General features: G+C 40.2%; 1 protein-coding gene across 1 annotated transcript in view; it reads right to left on the bottom strand.

Moving 5' to 3' along the window:
- The window catches only part of LOC132815088 (zeta-sarcoglycan), a 461,412-nt gene that overhangs the window by 52,092 nt on the left and 386,256 nt on the right, over positions 1–23,064 (bottom strand). The gene's annotated exons all lie outside the window — the stretch shown is intronic.

Raw genomic sequence — 23,064 nt, 5'->3', positions numbered from 1 at the left:
CAGGCAGGAATGAAGAAATAAGATTAAAGTAGACATGGGCACTCTTCTTGAATAAAATCAAAGACCCAAATTATATCATGCAAGTTATTGGATGATATATAAATTAGCACGATCTATTTAGTGAGACTCTTGAGGATAGATTTAGAAAATGGTTAGAAACTGGATTGGAAATGGGTGGGCAGGCAACATGGTGGCACTTGTCATCGTGCTGATTGACTACCATAGAAACATAGAATAGCATCCCCACAGGCCCTTTGGCCCACATGCCCGCACCATGATGCTATTCTAAACTAATCCCGTTTGCCTGCACATGCTTCATATCCCCCTTAGTCCCTGCTTGGTCAGGTGTCTGTCTGGGTGACTCTTAAAATTTTGAAATTGTTTCTGTTTCTACCACTGTCCCTGGCAGTACATTCCAAGCACCTACCACTCTGAAAAAAGAAGTTTAAATTTGCCACTTCTCACTTAAACCTTTGCCTTCTGGTATTTGACATTTCCACCCTGGGAAAGATACTCCAACTATCCATCCTATCTATGCCTCTCATTGTTTTATTTGCTTCTATCAGGTCATCCCTGAACCTCTGACACTCTAGCAAAAACAAAACAATCTAAGTTTGTCCCACCTAGCTAATATATGCTGTAGATATAATGAACTCCAGTCCAAGCAACATGCTGTTAAATCTCAGAGCCCTCTCCAAAGCCTTCCTATGGTTTGGCGACCACAACTGCACACAATACTCCAAAATGTGGACTGACCAAAATTTTATACAACTGCAACATGACTTGCCAACTTTTATACTTATTGCCCCCTCTGAAAAAAGGCAAGCATGATCCTGACCCAGAATCATTTTGAATCAAGAAGGTGAGGGTTTGATTTGCTGTTTACTAGGAAGCGGTGGGTAGTCAACTGAGGCTGAATATTTTAAAGATGGTCTATTAATGTTCTGGTTCCATGTTGGCATATATCGTGTCTAAGGGTGAAGGCGGTCTGGGACGAGGCAAAGGAGAGCTTCGGCAAGGGAACAACCTGGTGGCAATCTGAACTTCCTAAATTTTCTAAGTTAAGGGGGTGTAGTTACTACCTCAAAATGAATTCAATAAATACCATTATTGCTCTGATAACATTGATGCTCTGTCCACTTCTATTATTACATCACCTGCTGGTGAGCAGAGAATCTGCCTATTTCAGTTTATTGATATTAAACATGCAAATTGTTTCTTTATTACATGCATAGCTCTCATGCCAACAAATTAAAATATATATTCACTGTGATAATTCTTGACCAAACTTTCAAGGCTACAGGTGGCCCCTAATAGTGTTGAAACCTGGTAATTGTAGTCTCTTTGATGCATTACTCTTTTGACCTAGAAATCTTACAATAAACTTCCAACAATGGTTATGATTCCCACTTGAGTGCAGAGATTTCTGGTCCCTGAATCTTTGTTAGTACTGCAAATATCCTGAGAATTCTGCTGTTGCGACAGTGAAGGTAAAAAGTATACAGATTCATCAAGTCATTCATCATAGAAACGGGTCCAAGAAAAACAAATCCAGCCTATGAAGTCTCTCTTCTGTCCAGTGCAAATCACATCCTTCTGAGTGTGCAGCAACCAGAACTGCACAGTGTTTCATCTGTGGTCTAACCAATGTTTTTTTAAGTTGTAATAAGTCAACATTGCTCCTATATTCTACACCTTGGCTGATGAAGGGAAAGCATCCCATATATCATCTTCACTACCCTGTCTGTCTATCTGTGCTGACACCTTCAGGGATCTACAGTCTCATGTGCTAAGGTCTCTTTGTTGCTCAATACTCCCTAGGGATCTCTTTCATTGTGTAAATCCTTTCCTTATTATTCCCAAAATGCATCACCTTGCACTTCTCAGGATTAAATTCCTTTTCTTTCATGACAGGTGGAAGATTGTGAAAATCTCAACAACCCCTTCCTGTACAAGTTACTATTTCCCCTTTTAAGTGCTTAACACATTGCCACAATGCCCAAATAAAAACTAAACAGAAGGTGAATGAGCCAAACCAAAAAAAAAACTGCACACATTGAATTATCATATTGCAAAGCAGAAACCTTTGAGCAATGATGAAGAAATCTATTTTTGGCCAATGTCACATCTGGATATGGAATCTATGTGGTGAGCTCTCCCAAAATGTTCAAGAAACAATTATAAAAATGATAAATGTTGATTGAAATAAGTATGAAATTATTAATATAATTGGATAGTCATAACAAACATTACATTCAATAATGAAACCAACACCACATTTGGTCACAATAACAATGAATTCATATTTTCTATCTTCACAGATGCTGAAAACCTATGGAGTATTTCCATCATTTTATGTTTTCATTGGACATTGTGGTTTCTGCAATGCCAGATCACAGTCATTCATGTTGGCAACAAAAGAAAATAAAAGGCCAAAACAGGAAAGAAAAGAAAATGCGATGGGACAAAAGGCATTTCAGAGCCTATCACTTATAGGTGGTACAATGTCCTCTCTCCCTCTCAGAGCTGGAATTTAATAAAGCAGTGCATTTCAAAAGGTGTTACCAAATCTAGAATCTGTTCTGCATACTCTATGGCACATTATGCTAAGTTTCAATTTTTTTTACAAACACAAACCTTAACCTAAAACTGCACACCCTCCACTTTCTATTGTATTCAATACCCTTCAGCTGAGAAATGTAACCTCCCTTGCTCCTCTGGCAGGAACAGATGTATTTTCAACACTAGTTTTTGGAAGTGTGTGAACAATGAAACACTGATCACCATCTCAAAACATGAAATCAAGATTGCTGGGAGGTTTTCAGACAAACGTACTCTGGATTCATTGCAAGTATCAGCATTTATGCTTCAAATATTTCAAGCCTTTATCTTCAAGGTAGGCAGTAGGAGTCATGAAGTTTCTCTGCTCAGCAGGACCAGTTGGAGAAATGCCCACAACTGTGAGGTTTTTGAAAGGATTTGTGTTTTTTTAATAAAATGAAAATTGGTATCATGTTCCCTTGTGTATGCTGTAAGAGTGACCAGTTGACATACATTAGAAAATATTGCAAACTAAAGCTATCTTCATCTCATATAAAACAGAGGCAAGTTTCTACAAAACAAGCTCCCAGAAAAATGTTAATTATGCAATAAGAAAATAATTCAAGAAGTTGGAAGAGTAAAAGATTAGGACAATATTCCAAAGTGAAGTCAAAGAGAGTCAAAACAGATCTGGCCCAATCAGCTTGAATATAAAACAGCTTGAAAAGAGAATTTTAACATGATACAAGAGCAGTTTTATCAATGCTAGCAGACAGCTTACCATCACTGAAGTCTATGACTGTCAGACCAGTGCCATAAATGACAAGGTCTAGGAGGCATAAATCTTCAGATCCTTAGGTAAATTACCACGAAGCTCAGTCACAGAAGACAAATCTCCCAGTAGTGAGGGAGTTCCAGGACTTCGATACAGCAACACTGAAGAACCAGTGACATATTCCAGAGTCAGGATGGTGTATCTGCTGTCCTTCTCCTTCCAGATGGAAGTGGTGCTGGGTTTGGAAGATGCTGTCAAAAGAGCTTAGTGAACTGTGCACTATGTAGATAGTACACACTGCTGCTACCAAGTATCAATGGTGGAGGGAGTGGACCTTTGTGGACGTGGTGCCAGTCAAGTGGGCTGCTTTGTCCTGGAGAGTGTCCAGCTTCTTGAATGTTGTTGGAGCTGTATTCATCAAGGTAAGTGGGAGGTATTCCTTCGTACTCCTGACTTGTACCTTGTAGATGGAGAGTCAGGAGCTGAACTGTAGCCACAATACTTATATGATTAGTCCAGTTCTGTTTCTGATCAATGGAATGCCCAAGATTGACAGCATGGAGGCACAGTGGTTAGTACTGCTGCTTCACAACAGCAGAGACCTGGATTCAATTCCAGCCTTGAGTGATTGTGCAAATTCCACACAGACATTTTCCCTATGTTTGCATGGGTTTCCACAGAGTGCTCCAGTTTCCGCCCAGAGTGTAACGATGTGCTGGTTAGATGAATTGGCCATGCTAAATTGCCCTGCAGAATCCAAGAATCTGCAGGTTAGCTGGGCTAACTATTGTAAGTTGAGGTTATGGGGATAGGAGAAAATGAGGCCTGCAGATGCTGGAGATCAGAGTAGAGTGCGGTGCTGGAAAAGCACAGCAGGTCAAGCAGCATTCAAAGAACAGGAGAGTTGACATTTCAGGCATAAGCCCTTCCTGATTAACCACACTCTTGTGGGGATAGGGTGGGATGCTGTTTGGAAGGTCGGTGTGGAAATAGGGCTTCTTTCTGAACTGTAGAAATCTAAATCTATATTAATAGTGGAGGCAATTATGTGATAGAAATCCCATTGAAAGTCATGGGATGATGCTTAGTCCTGCTACAGGACTTTCACTTTCAATGGATTCAAAGAGTCTGGAAGAAAAACGCATTTTACCTGATCATAAATCCAAGATGAACTAGATGTTAGAAATTATCACTAACTGGCACATGTATATTGCAAATGTTACTTGTGGTAAGGTTGATCCCAATTTTGTCAGTCTTCATGAAGTTGGCTTTGAAAACATACCAACAATGGCACTGGAGTCAAGAACTGATTGTAGCTTTTTAAAAAATGATTAAAGGGAAGTTGATTTCCAAGGATGTTTTAGCAGATTATGATCCCAGTCTATTCAGTATAATAGTTGTAGATGCACAATCCACAGGGTTAGGCGTTGTCTGTCATGTGCATAAAGACTATGAAAACCAGTCCATTTCATCTCAAGAACTTTCGTCTCCATGATTATCTGCTCCCAAGCCTTTTCAGCCTGGAGGGCTTTCTGACCCTGCCAGGACTCCGGAGCAGCACTGGAAAACCTTGACGCTTGCTCAAAACGACAGTGAATGAGAGAAGCAGCACAAAGATGCCATGCCTGCACAATATGCCAAATGGTTACAGGTTAACGATGCATCATAATCCCTGTGTTTGTTTGCAGGCTCTTTTCACTCTAGTCCCCATGGTGCGAATGGAACTGCAATTAATCCACCCTGAAATCTTTGTTTTAGTCAGTAAAATGATAGCAAGCAACTGGGAACTGAGCAGCTCAACCAATGCCAAGTCAATAGCACAAATAGTTCCCAGTGGTAGCCATTGAAAATTCATAACTGAAGTTCCTCATCTGTGGAACCGTTATGTAAATAGATTGGAAATTTCAGGACTGCTTTTCGTGCAGTGAAGGTTGAGAGGAGATTTGATTGAGGCATTTCATTCCTGCAGAGTTTAGCCTGAGAACATAGGGGAAAAAAAAGTCCCATTGGTGGAAGGATTGAAAGGCACAGATTTAAGGTAATTGTCAAAAGGAAGCAGGGAGGTAAAACATTTTCACACAGTAAGTGATAGCGCCTGCACTGCACTGACTGAGTGAGGTGGATGCAGGTTCAACCAAGTTGATCAAAAGTGAATTATTACCTGACAAGGAACAATGTGCAGGGCTACGGTGGGAAGTGATGGAGTGGCATCAAGTGAACTGTTTACTTGGAGAACCAGTGCAGATGCAAGAGACTAATTGATCGTTCTTCTGTGATGTACCAATTGCAAACCTCAGAACACCATGTTTACCATTAGATTAACAGAAAGATGACCAATGTCTGTGCTAGTAGGAGGAGTTAAACTAGGAATACTTGGGGTCCCTAATGTTGGTTATACCAAACTGCATCTGGTTCTTTGAATTTAGATACATTAAATGCATCCCAAACATAAGACAGTGCACACTTTGTAGTCCAACAATCTTTGTTTGCATTTCCCATTAGTTCAGTTTGGAAAATATTGAGCAGACTAATGGGTTTTAGCATTTGTCAGTCTTAGTTGCCCAAAGTGCATTCTTTTCTAAGGATCTTTTCAAATCAGTGTAGAATTTTTCATCTACATGTAAACTTATATCTAACTGCAATAATCATTATTTTGCCATTCTGAATTAAATCATGTTATTATAGTTTGTAATAGTAGTCCTTATGGAGTTATTAAAGAAAACAAGATAGCATTAACATCATTTTTTCTTCTTGTCATTTGCCTAACCAGATCATAGCCAGTGATTCAATAGTTCATTAAAAAAGGTTTAGTGCAGTGATGTGGCAAAAAAAAAATCATCCAGGCTGCTCAGTTTATATGGAAACAAGTTTTTAAAAGACTGAATGTTTTATTTTTATGCTTGACAGAAATGCAAATACATGGATCCCCTATTTTGCAAACACACCATTAGTTTGCATTTTCTGCTTATGAACATAATATTGCACATGAGTGTGAAAGAATAAAAAGAATTACTATCAGTAGTTTTTAACCTCACTTATCCAAACTGTTTAATGGATTGATATATTTTCTACCTACAACAGTAGCTTTTCTGTTTAAATAAGAGAGAGAAATGGACAGCACGGTGGCACAATGGTTAACACTGCTGCCTCAGTATCAGGGACGCAGGTTCAATTTCACCCTCAGGTGATCATGTGGAGTTTGCACATTCTCCCCATGTCTACATGAGTTTCCTCTGGTTTCCTCCCATAATCCAAATATGTGCAGGTTAGGTGGATTGGCCATGTTAAATTACGCTGCCGGATCTAGGGATATCCAGGGTAGGTAGGTTAGCCATGATAAACCCAGTATTACAGGGATAGGGTGGGTCTGGGCTGGGTGTTCTTCGCAAGGTCAGTGTAAATTTGATGGCCTGAATGGCCTCTATCTGCAATGCCGGGATTCTCTGATTGAAAAGTCTAGTTCAGAAAACTAGTTAAAATCAAAATGTTTTCTATTACATTTTTCCCACCAATAAATATGAAAGATATCAATAAGCTTGCTAGTATTTCTTAGCTAGTTCTTAAGCTGTTTACTTTCTGAGGTACCCACTGTGAAACATTTGCTTGCTGTGCAAATAATCAGAGTGTAGATTTAGACATTACCTAGGATTTAAACATCATCAAAACCAATTTGCATGTAGCTGACAATATATTAGTCAGATGTGAACAACAAACGATGCGGTATTATTCTTAATAATTCCAATGAATTAGCTTCATGTACTCTCAGTAACTGAGGAAGTAAAACCAGACTCCTGAGAATGACTTTATCAATCACAACAGAGATTAGGTAGAGAATGATTTGAAGCAAAAGGATTGTATGCCTATTACTTTTACATATATTTATACCAAGCAAATAAAATCACTTGAGCTAACTCCAGATTCTGTTTGAGATGCATATGGAGACTCCCTGTTAGATATTGGCTCAGTAAAGTATTTTTTTTAAAACCTAAGTTCAACAAGGTATAACTCACAGATGCAGAAGAATAAAAATGCCCTTTTTAAGAAGTGACAAGAGTCAACTCAAGAGATAGTGAAGAAGATTGGTAACTTAGTAAAAACCTGCAGAGTGAGGTGGGGCTGACCAGTTCCAGGAGCAGGGGAGGACGACAGTTCAGATTGCAGTATCAGAAATCATCAGGACACAGGAGTCACAAATATAATTCTCACACAGGGAGGGTCTAACTGACCATTTCTGAATTTAGACCATTGTTATCGCAGCTAATATTACAGACATTTATTTATTCAGGAATACCCTCTGCACTTTGACACCAACCTAAAATCAGGATTGTGATCACTTGTATAGTGTGGGGCTGCAATATCTACATTTTCATCGACTGTAACCCCCATCCCCAACTCCCTTGCAATCTCACCAGCAACAACAGAACACTATCATAGACTGGGAGGTTCGACATAATGACATTGACTTCACTGCTCTGACTGAGACATGATATTCAGCTCAAAAGATAAAAGGTGGCAGTTACACCTTTTGGCAGCATGGTGGCTCAGTGGTTAGTACTGCTGCCTCACAGCGCCAAGGACTCTGGTTCAATTCCAGCCTCAGGGGACCGTCTGTGTAGAGTTTGCACATTCTCTCAATGTCTGTGTGGGTTTCCTCCCCTAATCCAGGTTAGGTGAATTGGCCATGCTAAATTGCCAATTGTGTTCAGAGAGGTGTAGGTTTGGTGCACTAGTTAGGGGAAATATAGAGTAATAGGTGTAGGGGAAATGGGTCTGGGTGGGATACACTGCAGAGGGAAGGTGTGGACTCATTGGGCCAAATGACCTGTTACTACACTGTAGGGATTCTAAGAAGAGAGATGAGCTGTCCCCTGTCCAAAGAGAGATGAGCTGATTCTCCTTGATGATTTCAACACCAGAGCTGGTAGGAACACAAACCTCTAAAAAGGCATGACAACAAAGGAAGGTATTGGGAAGGTAAACACGAATGTCTTAGCTAATGCTCCATTTTATCAAAGACAAATACACAACTCCATGGTAATATTCTTCCCCCAGACATTGAGATCTACTTGACCACATCATCATTCAACTGACAGGCCATGAAGATGTTCACATCACTCATGAGATGACATAAGCCAACAACTGCTGGGCCAACCACTGTCAAGCCTGGTCTACCATCTCCAAAGTCTGGCCCCAAAATAGCAGCATAAGCAGAAACCCTGCTACAGGACTTTCACTATCAATGGATTCAAAGGGTCCGGAAGAAAAACTTCAATCAGCATCTCACAGTATACCTGACAACACTCAATGAACAGGAAACACACAATATCCAAAGCTTCTTACCTGTTCATAAATCCAAGATGAACAACACCCTGGGAGGAGACTTTCTGTACCAGAAAACATCAAGATTGGTTTTCATAACTATTTTATTTGTCACAAACTTACACCCATAACAGTGAGTGAATGGCAAGCTAACAATTCAACTTTAACTGAATTTAATGGCTGTTCCATCGACTGGACAGGAAACCAATGGCAATCCAATGCAGCAGTTACCAAGCATCCCAATAGAATTAAATGTCAATTAGATGAATAACTGCTTACCATTGTGGTTTCTTGATAGTGTGGAGTTCAACATGAAGAGCAGCGAGCCAATTAGAGACCCAGAGCAACAGCAGAGATGGAGACCATAGAAGATAATTAATGGCCTCACTGGGAGCGGTCAGGCAAGCTTAGACAAGGTTAAGTGTGAGGGAGCTGCTGTGGGCTGCAGCAGCAGTAAGCTCTCAGGACATATTAGGTGGCCTCCCTTTGTTGCATAGATCTCTGCTCCCCCAACTGGTAGAATACCAATGGAGTTGAGATAAGGCTGTTAATATTAAGACTCTCAATTGTTCTAAAGGTTGAAAGTTTGACCTTGACTATTTCCACTCTTTATTTAATCAGGGTGGGGAGTCAAAAGGCGATGGGATTTCCACTCTGTGCCTTCTCTCCTAATTATCCACAGTCCGTGCTCTCAACCAACTTCAAAGAGGGGCAGTAAGCTCTGATCATTGTGTGCAATGTAAGCCAGTGTAAATGTAGACTCCACCTTCTGTGTTTAATTTGATTAAAAATCACACCACCAGGTTATAGTCCAACAGGTACTTCCAAATAAACCTGTTGGACTGTAACCTGGTGTTGTGTGATATTTAACTATGTCCACCCCAGTCCAATACCAACATCTCCACATCTTGTTTAATTTATGCAGTATATGTCATGTGTAACTGGGTGATTCTGTGTGAGGGAAATGTATTTCAAAATAAAATATTAATTCCTTTTTGGATTGGGTCAGTACAATCCAGAGAAGTAAGAATCCAGTTTCCTGCAGCCACTATTTAATTATTTAGAAACATGAAATCCAGAAATTTACTCCCATGAACTGCACTGTTAGACAAAGCTACAGAATTAAGATTTAAGAAGCATTACTTCTGAGCTGTTGTATTCTTTTGGAAGGTTAACTGTAAGAAGTAAAATTGTACTTAATCTGTGAGATAGGTTTTATTTGCAAAGAAACAACCAGCTGTTTACTTTAGTTATTCATGTCATTCACTATGACATCAAAACTATTTTGGTTTTAAAAATAACATAAATTACAATTTTCCTTTCAGTTTTTATACTGTTCCTCATCTCAGGGTGGGTGCTTTGACTTTGAAGGAGATGAGGTGCAGACTCAAAGTACGACATGAGGGTATGAAGATTAAGTTATGAGGCCAAATTTTCTCAATCTACTTTTTGTTCTTGAGAATAAATAATTGAGAGTTGATCTGATCAAAATATTCATGGCATTTAAATGATGTGCTGAAAAATGTGATGCTGAAAAAGCGCAGCAGGTCAGGCAGCATCCAAGGAGCAGGAGAATCGACATTTCAGGCATAAGCCCTTCTTCAGGCTTCTTCAGGCTTATGCCCGAAATGTAGATTCTCCTGCTCCTTGGATGCTGCCTGACCTGCTGCGCTTTTCCAGCAACACATTTTTCAGCTCTGATCTCCAGCATCTGCAGTCCTCACTTTCTCCTATTTAAATGATGTGATAAGGTATAAATAGAGAAACTATTTCCTCTGGTGGGGTATCAAGAACAAGGGTACATAATGTTAGGTCCAGAGACAAGACCAATTAAAATTCAAAGCGGGGAGATTTTCACAAAAGATAATAGATCTCTGGATTTTACACTCCCAAAGGGTGTGAACCATCTAAAATATGATCAATAGCTTCAGTTAGGGTACTATGAAATTGAAGCAAGGTGGATAAGAAAGTGAGTCAGTAATATGAGGTACAGAATACTCATGCTCTAGTTGAATTGCAGGGTATGTTCACAGCCTGAATGTCCAACTCTCAATGGCTGCTTGCAGGAGCTGAATGAAGACAGCAAGTATCTCTTTCACTGCAAACCAGTGTGTGCCTGACAGTGAATCAGAATTTTCAAACAATATATCCTACTAGTATTGTTTTGCTTTCTTTTCACAGTAATAGCATTTGACTAATGATTTTCCACTTCACTACTAGTCCAAGTAGTTTATTCAGTAGCTTTATAATGAGTGTATTGTTGCTTCATTCTGATAGGTATTATTGAAAGAGCCAGCAAAGAAAAGACTCCAGAACTGGATGTAAGTGACACACATATACTGTGCATTTAGATCATGAATTTTCATGGACCCTTGTTAAAGTTCACAAATTGTGATTGGCAATTGGAGTTCTTCTAAACAAGGTTTTGAATTATTTAAAGAAGGAAAGTAGGACTAGCAATGCATTATAGATTATGAAAGTAGCATGGTGAGAGTCAAGTTGTTTCTCAACAAATTCTTGTAGGAGTGCATAATATTAATGACTATTACTGGGAAGTGATCACTGAGAAAACAGAAAATCCTTTGGTTGTCGAAGGCAAAAATAAAATCGGGTTCAGCATATGGTTACAGTTAGCCTTTGAAAAGACACAGCGATGAAGCACTAAATTTGTTTTTATGCCATGTTAAATTGATAACCATCCTCACATAACAAGCATCCAATGTATGTTCTTTGGGCCACATTTTCTCAAGTGTACACTGACCATGCCCGTTGCAAATGACTGTCCAAACATGTATCCTGTCATGACTAAATAATAGATATTTTTCAACTGACTCAACTGAGCTGCTTTGCAGATTAAAGACAAATTCCTACTGTGTATTCTAATAAAGTTATAGGCTTTTAGCTCAGAAGGCTAACACATATTTATGTTAGCTGACTCTGCCTAGGTCAAAGGATCACTGTTGAAATCAGTGAAGAACAGCACAGGCATCGACACAATCGCTGAAATAATCATGGTGATGAGTAACGGTGATTTCATGCAAATCATTATACATAGAAATTTAATAAGAACTGGCTTAAGCAAGAGAGGCATTAAAAACACCATCCTTTATGTTGTTCATAAGATATGATTTTAAAAAAAAGGGGAGAGTAGAAGAATTGCTACTAGCCAATTTTTTCATGGATATTCTTAATCATAATCGGAAACAAACTGCAACAGAGATTCTGCACTGTGGTGATTAAGAGTCTGAACACTGAATCTTTTCAACTGGCATTAATAATCTCACATTCCATTTTTGATCATTCATGTTCTGTGCATAATGGCCATTCCTGAACTGCTAATGATCTCAACGTAACGAGATTTTAGTTGGGGAGGGACCCTTGCACTGATGATGAAAGTTTGTGTTGCAGATTTCTCAAGCTTAGCATACAATGAATCTCAAACATTTCAAATGGAATCAATGGAGAGAGAGAGATCAAAGGAAATCATAGGAGGATTATAAATTTAAAACGACATCTGTAATAATTATACTAGCCGTTGTGGGATGAAACGTACACGAAAATTTTCCTTCATTTTTGTAGATGGGGAAGACAGGGTGGGAATGGGGTGATCAATGAGGAACAATACATCCAGATTTTTCACAAATTGCTTCACAAGTACACTCCTCCTCTAATTTAAATTGTACCCCACATCTTCTAACAATGAGTCAATTTTAATGCTACAGCTGTAGAGCAACTTTAAGGAAGCAGTTTAGTTACTGACTTGGAGATTGACCCACTCTTGCTGCCTCTGATGCTTATCATCAGGTGAATGAAGTACTGGTTTAAGCAGGCAAAAGAATTTATACAAACTGCAGTCATATTACATCAGTAGGAACAAAAACATAAATTGTTGGCAAAACTCAGAAGGTCTGGTAGCATCTTTGGAGAGAAAGCAGAGTTAATGTTTCGAGTCCAGTGACATTTCGTCAGAACTAATAGCAGCTTGGAAAATGTGGTATTTATGCTGAAGGTGAGGTTGGGCAGGGTTGAAGGGAGAGATGAACAGACAGGTGGACACAGAGCCAAGAGAGAGAGAAATATGAAAGGGGTTGATAACCAAGAGGATTAATTATAGTAGGGCCAGGACAGAAGAAAAGCTAATTAAGTGATGAGAGTTGAGAGTAGGAGAGAATGGGTCAGTGATCAAAGGCCCAGACACACCGTTCAGATGAAGAAGCATTGTATTTATACTACTGTACACTCTATTGTGTTGGCTGCTACAATGTGGTTTCCTCTACATTGGAGAGATGAAATTCAGACTGGGTGACTGTTTTGCAGAATACTTATTGTCCATAAAAACGACCCTGAGGGCAGCACGGTGGCACAGTGGTTAGCACTGCTGCCTCACAGCGCCAGAGACCTGGGTTCAATTCCCGCCTCAGGTGACTGACTGTGTGGAGTTTGCACATTCTCCCCGTGTCTGCGTGGGTTTCCTTCGGGTGCTCCGGTTTCCTCCCACAGTCCAAAGATGTGCAGGTCAGGTGAATTGGCCATGCTAAATTGTCCATAGTGTTAGGGAAAAGGGGCAAATGTAGGGGAATGGGTGGGTTGCGCTTCGACGGGTCGGTGTGGACTTGTTGGGCCGAAGGGCCTGTTTCCACACTGTAGGTAATCTATAAACATCTTATTTTCCTTTTGAAAACCCTGTAGTCTCTAGGACTCAACATCAAGTTCAATAACTTTCAAAACTGACTCCATCCTTCCACAGCTTTTACCCACACCCATACCCTGTCTTTCAGTACAATCCATTCTCTCCTACTTTCAGCTCTCATTATCATTTATTTATCTTTTTTTTCTGTCCAAGCCTACTCCTTTCATATTTAGCTCTCTTGGCTCTCTTTCCACCTAACCACTCACCCTTCCCTTTTCTCGCCCTCCCCCAATTTCATCTTCAGCATAAATACTAGTTTTTCCTTGCTGCAATCAGTTCTGATTAACAGTCACTGGAAGTTCACTTAGCTTTCTCCCACAGATGCTACCAGACCTGCTGAGTTTCATCTCCAACAAATGCAGGTCTTAACTTTATTACTACATCAGTAGAATCTTATTGTATACACTCAATCAGGGAGGTGTGCTTCACTGACTTGCCATCCTTAATTAACCATTAGGAATAGGAACAGGAGCAGGCCATTCAGCCCCTCCACCCTGCTCTGCCATTTAGTAGGTTCATGGCTGATTTGAGCCATGTAGGGAGGGCTGGTGAGCAACCTTGAACTTCTTTCATCTTTGGAGTGCAGAGACACCTGCAATATTGTTGGGGAGAATGACCCAGACATACTGAAGGAATGGCTATATATCTGTGGGGGTGTTCCAAAGTTTCTGCTGTCCTGTCCCTCTCAGTTGTATTGTTTGTCAGTTTGGAAGGTGCTGCCTCAGTATATTTCTGCATATATGTTTTAGATGGTACATAATACTGCTAGTGTGTATCAGTCATGGAGGGGATGAATGATTTTGGATTTAGTGCCAAAACAAGTGGGCTGCTTTACTCCCAATGGTGTCAAGCTCAGTGAAAATAATTACCTTTGCACTTCTGATTTGTTATCTATTACATGTGAAGCAGGGGAGTTATGGAGTGATTTACTCTTGACAGGATTCTAAGCCTCTGATCTGCTCTTATAGCCACAATATTTAGATGGCTAGTCTAGTTCAGTTTCTAGACCACAGCAACACCCAAGAATTTGATAGTGGGAGATTCGCTGATAGTAATGCCAATAAATATCAAGGGGGCAATGTTAGATTCTCTCTTATTGGATATGGTCATTTCCTGGCATTAGCAGTACAAATGTTATACCACTTGTCAGCCTCTGCAGCTTAGATGCAAGATCGGTGCAAGTAAGATTTTTCCCCTGAATGGATGAATGGACAAATGAATGATTTATTGTCACATACATCTAGGGAGATACTGTGAAACGTGTTCTGTCACCACAACCAGGTGCCATTTTGAGGAACAAAAGAATAAAAAGAAAATACTTAAACAGAGATCCTCTTCATCGGCCGGGCTCCCAAACATGCCTCCAGCACTTGGGTGAGCTCCCTCCTCACAGCTGGGGAGCCTAAAACTAGGGGTCAAAATTTAAAATAAAGTTGGGGGGGGGTGGGAGATGAGGAGAAATTATTCAGGAAGTTGCAAAGTTTTGGAATTCTCTACCACAGAGAGCTGCGCAAGTTCGAGTATGTTTAAGGGAAAGATTGATAGATTTCTGATAACCAGTGGCGTATAGTGCTATGGGAATGGAGTGAGTAAAAGACATTCAGGTGCTCAATCAGCCTTGATTGGAATGAATGGCAAGACAAGCTGGATGGGCTGAATAACCCACTCCTTTTCCTATGTTCTTTGAAGAATACAACAGTATAAATACCATATACAATGAGTTACAGTAACTTGTTTTCAAAAGTGCAGTGATTCCTTCCGCAGTCCTTGGTATTAAAAGCGTTTTTTATTTTCATCCATAAATGGAAAAATAGAAAATAAAATGATACAGTTCTCACAAGATACTGGGGGGGAGAAATAAAAATAATGACTGAATTCTAACGTGCATCGGCAAATATTACTTCATTCTAGCCAGTGTGAACTTAAATTAAAGGAAATAATAAACGAAAGGCATGAAAGATCAAAGATCCGAAGGCTTAAACTGGAGACGTATTCCACAGTTACCATAGCGAGAGAAACAAAATGAAATTTAAAAGCTTGAGGTCATTTTTGAACAAAATGTATTGCACAGCATTAAATCATTAAAAAGTCAGAAATACCGTACATTTATTTTCTACCATTAATAACAGGAGAAACGTGACAGCAATTTTAATCATATTAAAGACAGTTATAAATGCATTTTAATAGAAATGTTTTATGATTAAAAAATGGAAAATCTGGAATACCTCTGCTGGCTGTAAATATTGATTACATCTTAGCTTCCATTATTTATAACTTGCACGCACTAGCGTACTCTGAATACCTCATTTCTGATTTATGGTTCCATTGCTATCTATATTTGGTCTCCTCTCCTGCAATATTGAATTTCAAGCCTAATGTGAGTTGACCCCATAATGGCGCGGTGTTAATGGAGCAGAAACAAAAGGTCCATTCTCCAGCTTGATTATTGTTTTGGTATATCAATGCTTTCCTACATTTGTAGCCCAAAATCCCTTTTGCAAAATGAGCTTCCAGTTCCATATCTAGTATTAGTTTGACATGGAAGCTCAAGACAAATTTCTTCTTCATTTAATGTTGCAATGGTCCCACTTACACATCAAAATCGACTTGTCTCATTATGCATTTTACAAAGACAGTATTTGTTATGTTAATCCCTTGAAGCAGGGCAAGTGACTTATGCACTATCGTCATTTCATTCAATACAATTCAATTTATACCTTTTCAGAAATAGTTTGAATCATTCTTCAAGATATATTTACATGAAGGACATACTGCCCCAGCCAGTAGTAACCTATGCTGCCTGTTTTACAACACAGAATATTACAGCACAGTACAGGCCCATCGGCCCTCAATGTTGCACCGACATGTGGAAACAATATGAAGCCTATCCATTCTACACTATTCCAAATTCATCCATATTTCTATCCAATGATCATGTAAATGCCCTTAAATGTGGTGGGTCTACTACTGTTGTAGGCAGGGCATTCCATGCCCCTACTACTCTCTGAGTAAAGAAACTACCTTTGACATCTGTCTGATATCTATCATCCCTCAACTTAAAGCTATGTCCCTGCAAAGGCTCTCCCTGTCCACCTTATCTAATCATCTGATTATCTTATATGTCTCAATTAAATCACCTCTCAACCTTCTTCTCTCTAATGAAAGCAGCCTCAAGTCCCTCAGCCTTTCCTCATTAGACCTTCCCTCCATACCAGGCAACATCTTAGTAAATCTCCTCTGAACCCTTTCCAAAGCTTCCACATCCTGTAATGCGGTGACCAGAACTGTACACAATACTCCAAGTTTGGCTGCAGAGTTTTGTACAGTTGCAGCATGACCTTGTGGCTCCAAAACCCAATCCCTCTCCCAATAAAAAGTAACACACTTCATTCATTCTTCATAACCCTAACAACCTGGGTGGTAACTTTCAGGGATCTATGTTCATGGACACTGAGATCTCTCTGCTCATCCACACTACCAAGAACCTTACCATTAGCCCAGTATCTTTTATTGTTTTTGCTCCTTCAAGAGTGAATCATCTCACATTTTCTGGATTTGACTCCATTTGCCACCTCTCAGTCCAGCTTTGCAGTTTTTCTATGTCCATCTGCAACCTGCAACATTCTTCAGCACTATCCACAACTCAACCAACCTTAGTGTCATCTGCAAATTTTCTAACCCATCCTTCTACGCTCTCATCCAGGTCATTTATAAAAATGACAAACAGCAGTGGCCCCAAAACAGATCCTTGTGGTACACTGCTAGTAACTGAACTCCAGGATGAATATTTCCCATTAACCACCACCCTCTGTCTTCTTTCAGCTAGTCAATTTCTGATCCAAACTGCTAAATCACCCTCAATTTCATGTCTCCATATTTTCTGCAATAGCCTACTGTGGGGAACCTTATCAAATGCCTTATTAAAATCCATGTACACCACATCAACTGCTTTACCCTCATCCATCTGTTTGCTCACCACCTTAAAAACTCAATAAGGTTTGTGAGGCACAACTTACTCTTCACAAAACTGTATTGATTATCCCGAATTAACTTATTCCTCTAGATGATTATAAATCTTATCTCTTGGAACCTTTTCCAACACTTTATGCACAACCGAAGTAAGGCTCACTGGTCTATAATTATCAGGGTTGTCCCTACTGCCCTTCTTTAACAAGGAGTTAACATTTGCTATCCTCCAGTCTTCTGACACTATTCCTGTAGACATGATGACATAAAGATCCAAACCAAAGGTTCTGCCATCTCCTCCCTAGTTCCCCATATAATCCTGGAATCAATCCCATCCAGCCCAAGGGACCTATATATTTTCACACTTTCCAGAATTGCTAACTCCTCCTCCTTGCGAACCTCAACCCCATCTAGTTTAGTCGCCTGTATCTCAGTATTTTCCTCAACATCATTGTCTTCTTCCAGTGTGAATATCGACGAAAAATATTCATTTAGCGTTTCCCCTATCTCCTCGGACTCCACGCACAACTTCCCACTACTATCTTTGTTTGGCCCTAATCTTTCTCCAGTCATTCTTTCATTCCTGATATATTTATAGAAAGCTTTAGGATTTTACTTGATCCTCTCCGCAAACGATGTCTTATGTCCCCTCCTGGCTCTTCTTAGTTCTCTCTTTAGGTCTTTCCCGGCTAACTTGTAACACTCAACCTAACTAAGCCTTCGCATCTCATCCTTACATAGCCGCCTTCTTCCTCTTGACAAGCTATTCAACTTCTTTCGTAAACCATGGCTCCCTTGCTTGACCACTTCCTCCCTGCCTGACAGGCACATACTTATCAAAGACAGGGAGTAGCTGTTCCTTGAATAAGCTCCACATTTCAATTGTGCCAATCCCCTCCAGTTTCCTTCCCCATCCTATGCATCCTATGCATCCTAATTCTTACCTAATCACTGTCACCAGAGTGCTCACCTACCTTCAAATCCAGCACTTGGCCAGGTTCATTACCCAGTACCAAAACTAGTGTGGCCTTGCCCCTTGTAGGCCTGTCTACATACTGTGTCAGGAAACCCTCCTGCACCCATTGGACAAAAACTGACCCATATAAAGTTTCCAGTCAATATTTGGAAAGTTAAAGTCCCCCAAAACAACCACCCTGTTACTCTCATTCCTATTCAGAATTATCTTTGCTATCCTTTCCTCTACATCTCTGGAACTATTTGGAGGCCTATAGAAAACTCTCAACAGGGTGACCTCTCTTTTACTGTTTCTAACCTCAGCCCATACTACCTCAGTAGGCGAGTCCTCAAACATCCTTTTGGCCACCGCAATACTGTCCTTGACTAACAATGCCACACCTCCCCCTCTTTTACCATCTTCTCTGTTCTTACTGAAACATCTAAATCCCAGAACATGCAACAACCATCCCTGTCCCTGCTCTATCCATTTCTGACCTCACTACTCTCAACCTCCTGGACACTGGAACTACAAATTAGGTTCCCATCCCCCTGCTAAATTATTATTTTTTTAAATTATGCAACAGTTTTCTACAACTGTGCTTTTGTGGAATTAACAGAATAGAAGAAAAACATTTCTATTTCTGGCAATGGAAGGATTCAATGTATACAATGTTTATACTCCACCTTTCATCAATTTCAAAAATAATATTGGTGATGATGTATCCAGCCCAGTGAGATATCAGTTCTATCTTTTGAAATGGCCTTACACTATGGATTTAACTTCTAAGGTGTAAAAACAAAGTCATGATCATTTCCTATTCCAAGTTCACCTGTAGTGAACCATTTCTTGTCCAGAACTACATGAAGATATGTCTTTATTTGACCTGGCAATGGTTTCAATGGTAAATTAAGACTGTATTGGTGAGTACAAAGGCCCAATTGCTTATGTTTGGGTCCAATATTTAAATAGATTATAACAGCCATTACTTCTACTGCTGTTTTAGACCTTTAGCTTGAGCTTAGATCGAGACAAATGTGAAATTTCTCAGAAGAGCCAGAGGCCTGGGCCCCTCGATATTCTGATATTGACCTGCCCTCTTCAAGGTCACAAAGAAGAGTAGAGAGACTCCCTTCTTGGAAGGTAATGGCAGGAGGCTACCCACCCAGAGTAAACAGGCCTGAATGGAGAGCCAACTGACAAAGTCTCCAGAAGGAATGTGGTATACAAAAGTTTAATTTGATGTTGGACGCTCTTTAATGACCTAATACACTCGGGCAAGATGCATGCTACAGCCAATGATTGGAACAGGCCTCCAGGGATATTCACTCTCTAGCAGACACAGTAGCTGAAGGCCATAGGACCCAGGAGACAGAGAAACATCATGACCCAATAACAGAGGCCAGGGCTCTAGGGAACCTGCTGTCCTCAGGTTGGGGGGTGGGATCTGCCAGCTTGGATAATTGCAGCTTCCAACAAATAGATGTGGCTGATTTTGGCTGGCAGTGCCTTAGCAACCTCTTTTTTGATCTTTCTGGACAAATAGAACAATAATGTGCATGGAACGGCTAAGGCAGTTGTACAATGAAAGGGAAGTGGCCAGTTCTCCCAGTTCAGGGTTTTTTCCTATTTGGTTTGGTTTGGTTTGGTTTGGTTTGGTTCAGTTGGGTTTTAGCAAGCCATCTGTTTAAAGCTGCTGGTTGCAGAAAGCTGCTGGGGACAAAAGTTCCCTTTTTTAACAGAGGCTTTCTGGCTGACTCTCTCTCTCTCTCTCTCTCTCTCTCCTTCATCTTATTATGGCCAATGAAGGCAGCTATAGAAACTGCTAGGGACATGTATAAGAGTAGGTCAGGCAAGGTGAGGCCGGGATCTGCAATGGAGATGGTGACTAGAAGGCTAAAAATTGGGACTGTAGTTTAAGTGTGTGTGAGACAACAAACAAGATGGTATGGGCAAATGAGCAATATTGCTCACATACACAGTTATTTTAGTTATGGTAATGGTTTCAAAACTCTTTTTTTTGTTGAAAACTCTCACCTTCCACTTGGATCTGGCTTTTAATTTTTGAGAGCACTGCTTGAACAATAATAATCAAAGAATAAAGAAAAACTAAATCCCAATGGTTTTCCTCCCTTTTTATGTTTGTCCAATAAGTTATACATTTTGGGAATAAAGTTTAAATTAGGTAAAGGTAGAAAATTCATTTTTTTCTGTTCTGTTTAGATTCCTCTTTAAATGTTTCTGTTATACAATTGTCTGTGAAAAACAAATTCTTGGTTGTTGCATATTTGTATTTTTATCAAAAAGAGTATTTTGATGTGTTGAAAAAGTGGGGAGTCCAGTCAATTCAAAAAGGTCTGACCTATCTTCAAGGCCTTGAATTTGCTTTAGTATCAGATACTGGAGCAACACAATAGGCTTGGCCAGCCAGAAATGGAATAGAGGAAAACTGTTTAATAGTTGTTGAATTGTTGGCCATCTGCACAGTACTGATTCTTTCAGTTCTTTAAAATCCTTTAATGCAGGTGGAGAGTGAGTCTGTAACTTCTTGCTTTGAGAACAGTTTGGTTTCTCGCTTAAATCTTTGGATCTAAGGAGCCCCTGAAAAATCAATGTAATGTAGTCTCCAGAAATCAAAAGGTGGTCCTCCAGAAAATCTCAGATAGAGCTCTCAAAAAGGGAAATATTTTGTTCCCCCATGAGACATTTTCACCATTCTTTTCTTCCCAAGTGCAGTGAGCATTTCTGCAGTAAGGAACCAGTACTTGAGGTTTGCCTTTATATTGATAAAGGTGTAGTAGTCCTCATTGACAGATCCACAATGAGGAAAGTGACAATGTACCTCAGGCACAGGTAGAGTCACGTGAACAAGCTTCCTTTTCCAAAGCTAAAACAAAACCACCATGGATAGTGCGGAGCCCCTCACCATGCCCTTCCGGTTTGGGTGTGATGATGCTGCTCCTTTAACAAAGTGATATTGTCATTGTTTTTTTTTCAAGAGGGGTCATAAAGACAAAAGTTCTGATATGTCTGGAAATACCCACTTGAAAAGGCTTTTAAGTTTTTGTTTTAAACAGTTGTACAATGAAAGGGGAGTGGCCAGTTCTCCCAGTTCTGGGTTTTTTCTATTTGGTTTGGTTTGGTTGGGTTTTAGCAAGCAGTCTGTTTAAAGCTGCTGGTTGCAGAAAGCTGCTGGGGATAAAGGTTCCCTGTTTCAACAGAGGCTTTCTGGCTGACTCTCTCTCTCTCTCTCTCTCTCTCTCTCTCCCCCACACCCCCCCCACCCCGGCCCATACACACCACCCTCGCCCCCGGCTGGGGAGGAAGGTTTCCTGATTTAACAGAGGCTTTCTGGCTGACTCTCTCTCTGACATCTCTCCTACAAGAACCTATGTTTGATTTTACTTTTTTTGCCAAAGGTGTTTTGATGGGGATGTTGCAGGAAATTGGAACAGCATCATTAGGTTGTAATAGAGTTGATTGGGTTTTCAGACAGGTTAAGTTATTCTATATTCTGTTCTCTTTTGTTTGTGTTTCATTCAGTTGTCTGTAAATAAATTCAATTTTGTTTAAAACTGAGTGGTTGAGCCGCTCCTGGAATATCTACTGTACACCTGCTTAAAACAACTAGAAAAGTTAGGATGTGGGCTAACTTCTCGAAATGTTTTGAGGGGGTCTGGCCTGGTCCATAACATGGGGCACCTCACTGTCTAGCATTCTCCCCTTTCACCTCCTACTCTTGCTTCACTGCATGGTGTCCCCCCAGGATCTCACCCTTTTCAAGGTGGTCACCTCTCTGAGGGGCTCATTATAAAGGGACTTAAAGGATGCCATCCATTCAGTTGAGGTACCGGAACTGTAATTTAACAGGCTTAATAACTTGTTTGGTATCCTCGTGAGTTAGCAGTTTTTGTTGCATCATTGTTTTGTCATTCTCTGCAGCTCTATTAGATGAATGAGTGACCATCTCTTCAAGGAATATTCATCCACATACTTTTCAGGACTTATAGTGAAGAGCATGGAATGACAGGGGATAACAAAGTCATTTCAGCAGTTATGCAAGTGAATACATGTATTTAGAACATTCTTAATGTGCTGTGTGAGCAAACGTGGAGGGAGTGGAAGCTCTTCTGTGGATGGAATTCACAGTTGAAGCTATTTTGAAAGTACAATCTCCATGTCTACGTCCATAATCCCTTTCCACTGTTGTCTTAATGCCTAAGGCTGAGGCCTTCCAAAGGTAAATGTTGGTCTCATTGCTCCTGGGTCTAAAAGCTGACAGTTACATCCACACTGCCCATGACTACCGTCCTTGTATGCAAGTGGCCCTCCCAATAATGTTTGATGGCCTTGTCACCTCATCTTACAGCTGTACAGCACAGTAAACTGACAATCCCTGCTCAATCTCCATACCAACTTTGCGGACCATTGACTGTGTGTCAATGGCCAATTTCTCTTCTGTGCTCTACCAGCTTATTTGGGGCTTACATGGTTCTCTGAAGTGACCATGAATGGATCCTTGCTGTGCATCTGCCTCTGTTCACTGGACTATCCTAGAATCAATGTGCAGCCCATGCTGCTAAAACATCCCAATTATAAGCACTCAATTACCTTTTTAACTATGTTACTTCGGTTTGTAATAGATCAGGCGGGATCTCAGCACCATCCTCTTCCTGTGTTGGTAAAACTCACTGTGCTGGGAATGACATTGGGTTAAGTGATGTTATGGCAGAAGTTGTGCTTTTTCATTGCCATCTTTGTTTATATTCATGGAATGTGGATGGTTCTAGCTGGGCCAGCATTTATTGCCTGTCCCTA

The sequence above is a fragment of the Hemiscyllium ocellatum genome, chromosome 1, assembly GCF_020745735.1.
Source record: "Hemiscyllium ocellatum isolate sHemOce1 chromosome 1, sHemOce1.pat.X.cur, whole genome shotgun sequence".
Classification (NCBI taxonomy): Eukaryota; Metazoa; Chordata; class Chondrichthyes; order Orectolobiformes; family Hemiscylliidae; genus Hemiscyllium; species Hemiscyllium ocellatum.
This window is presented reverse-complemented; position numbering and strand designations above follow the sequence as displayed.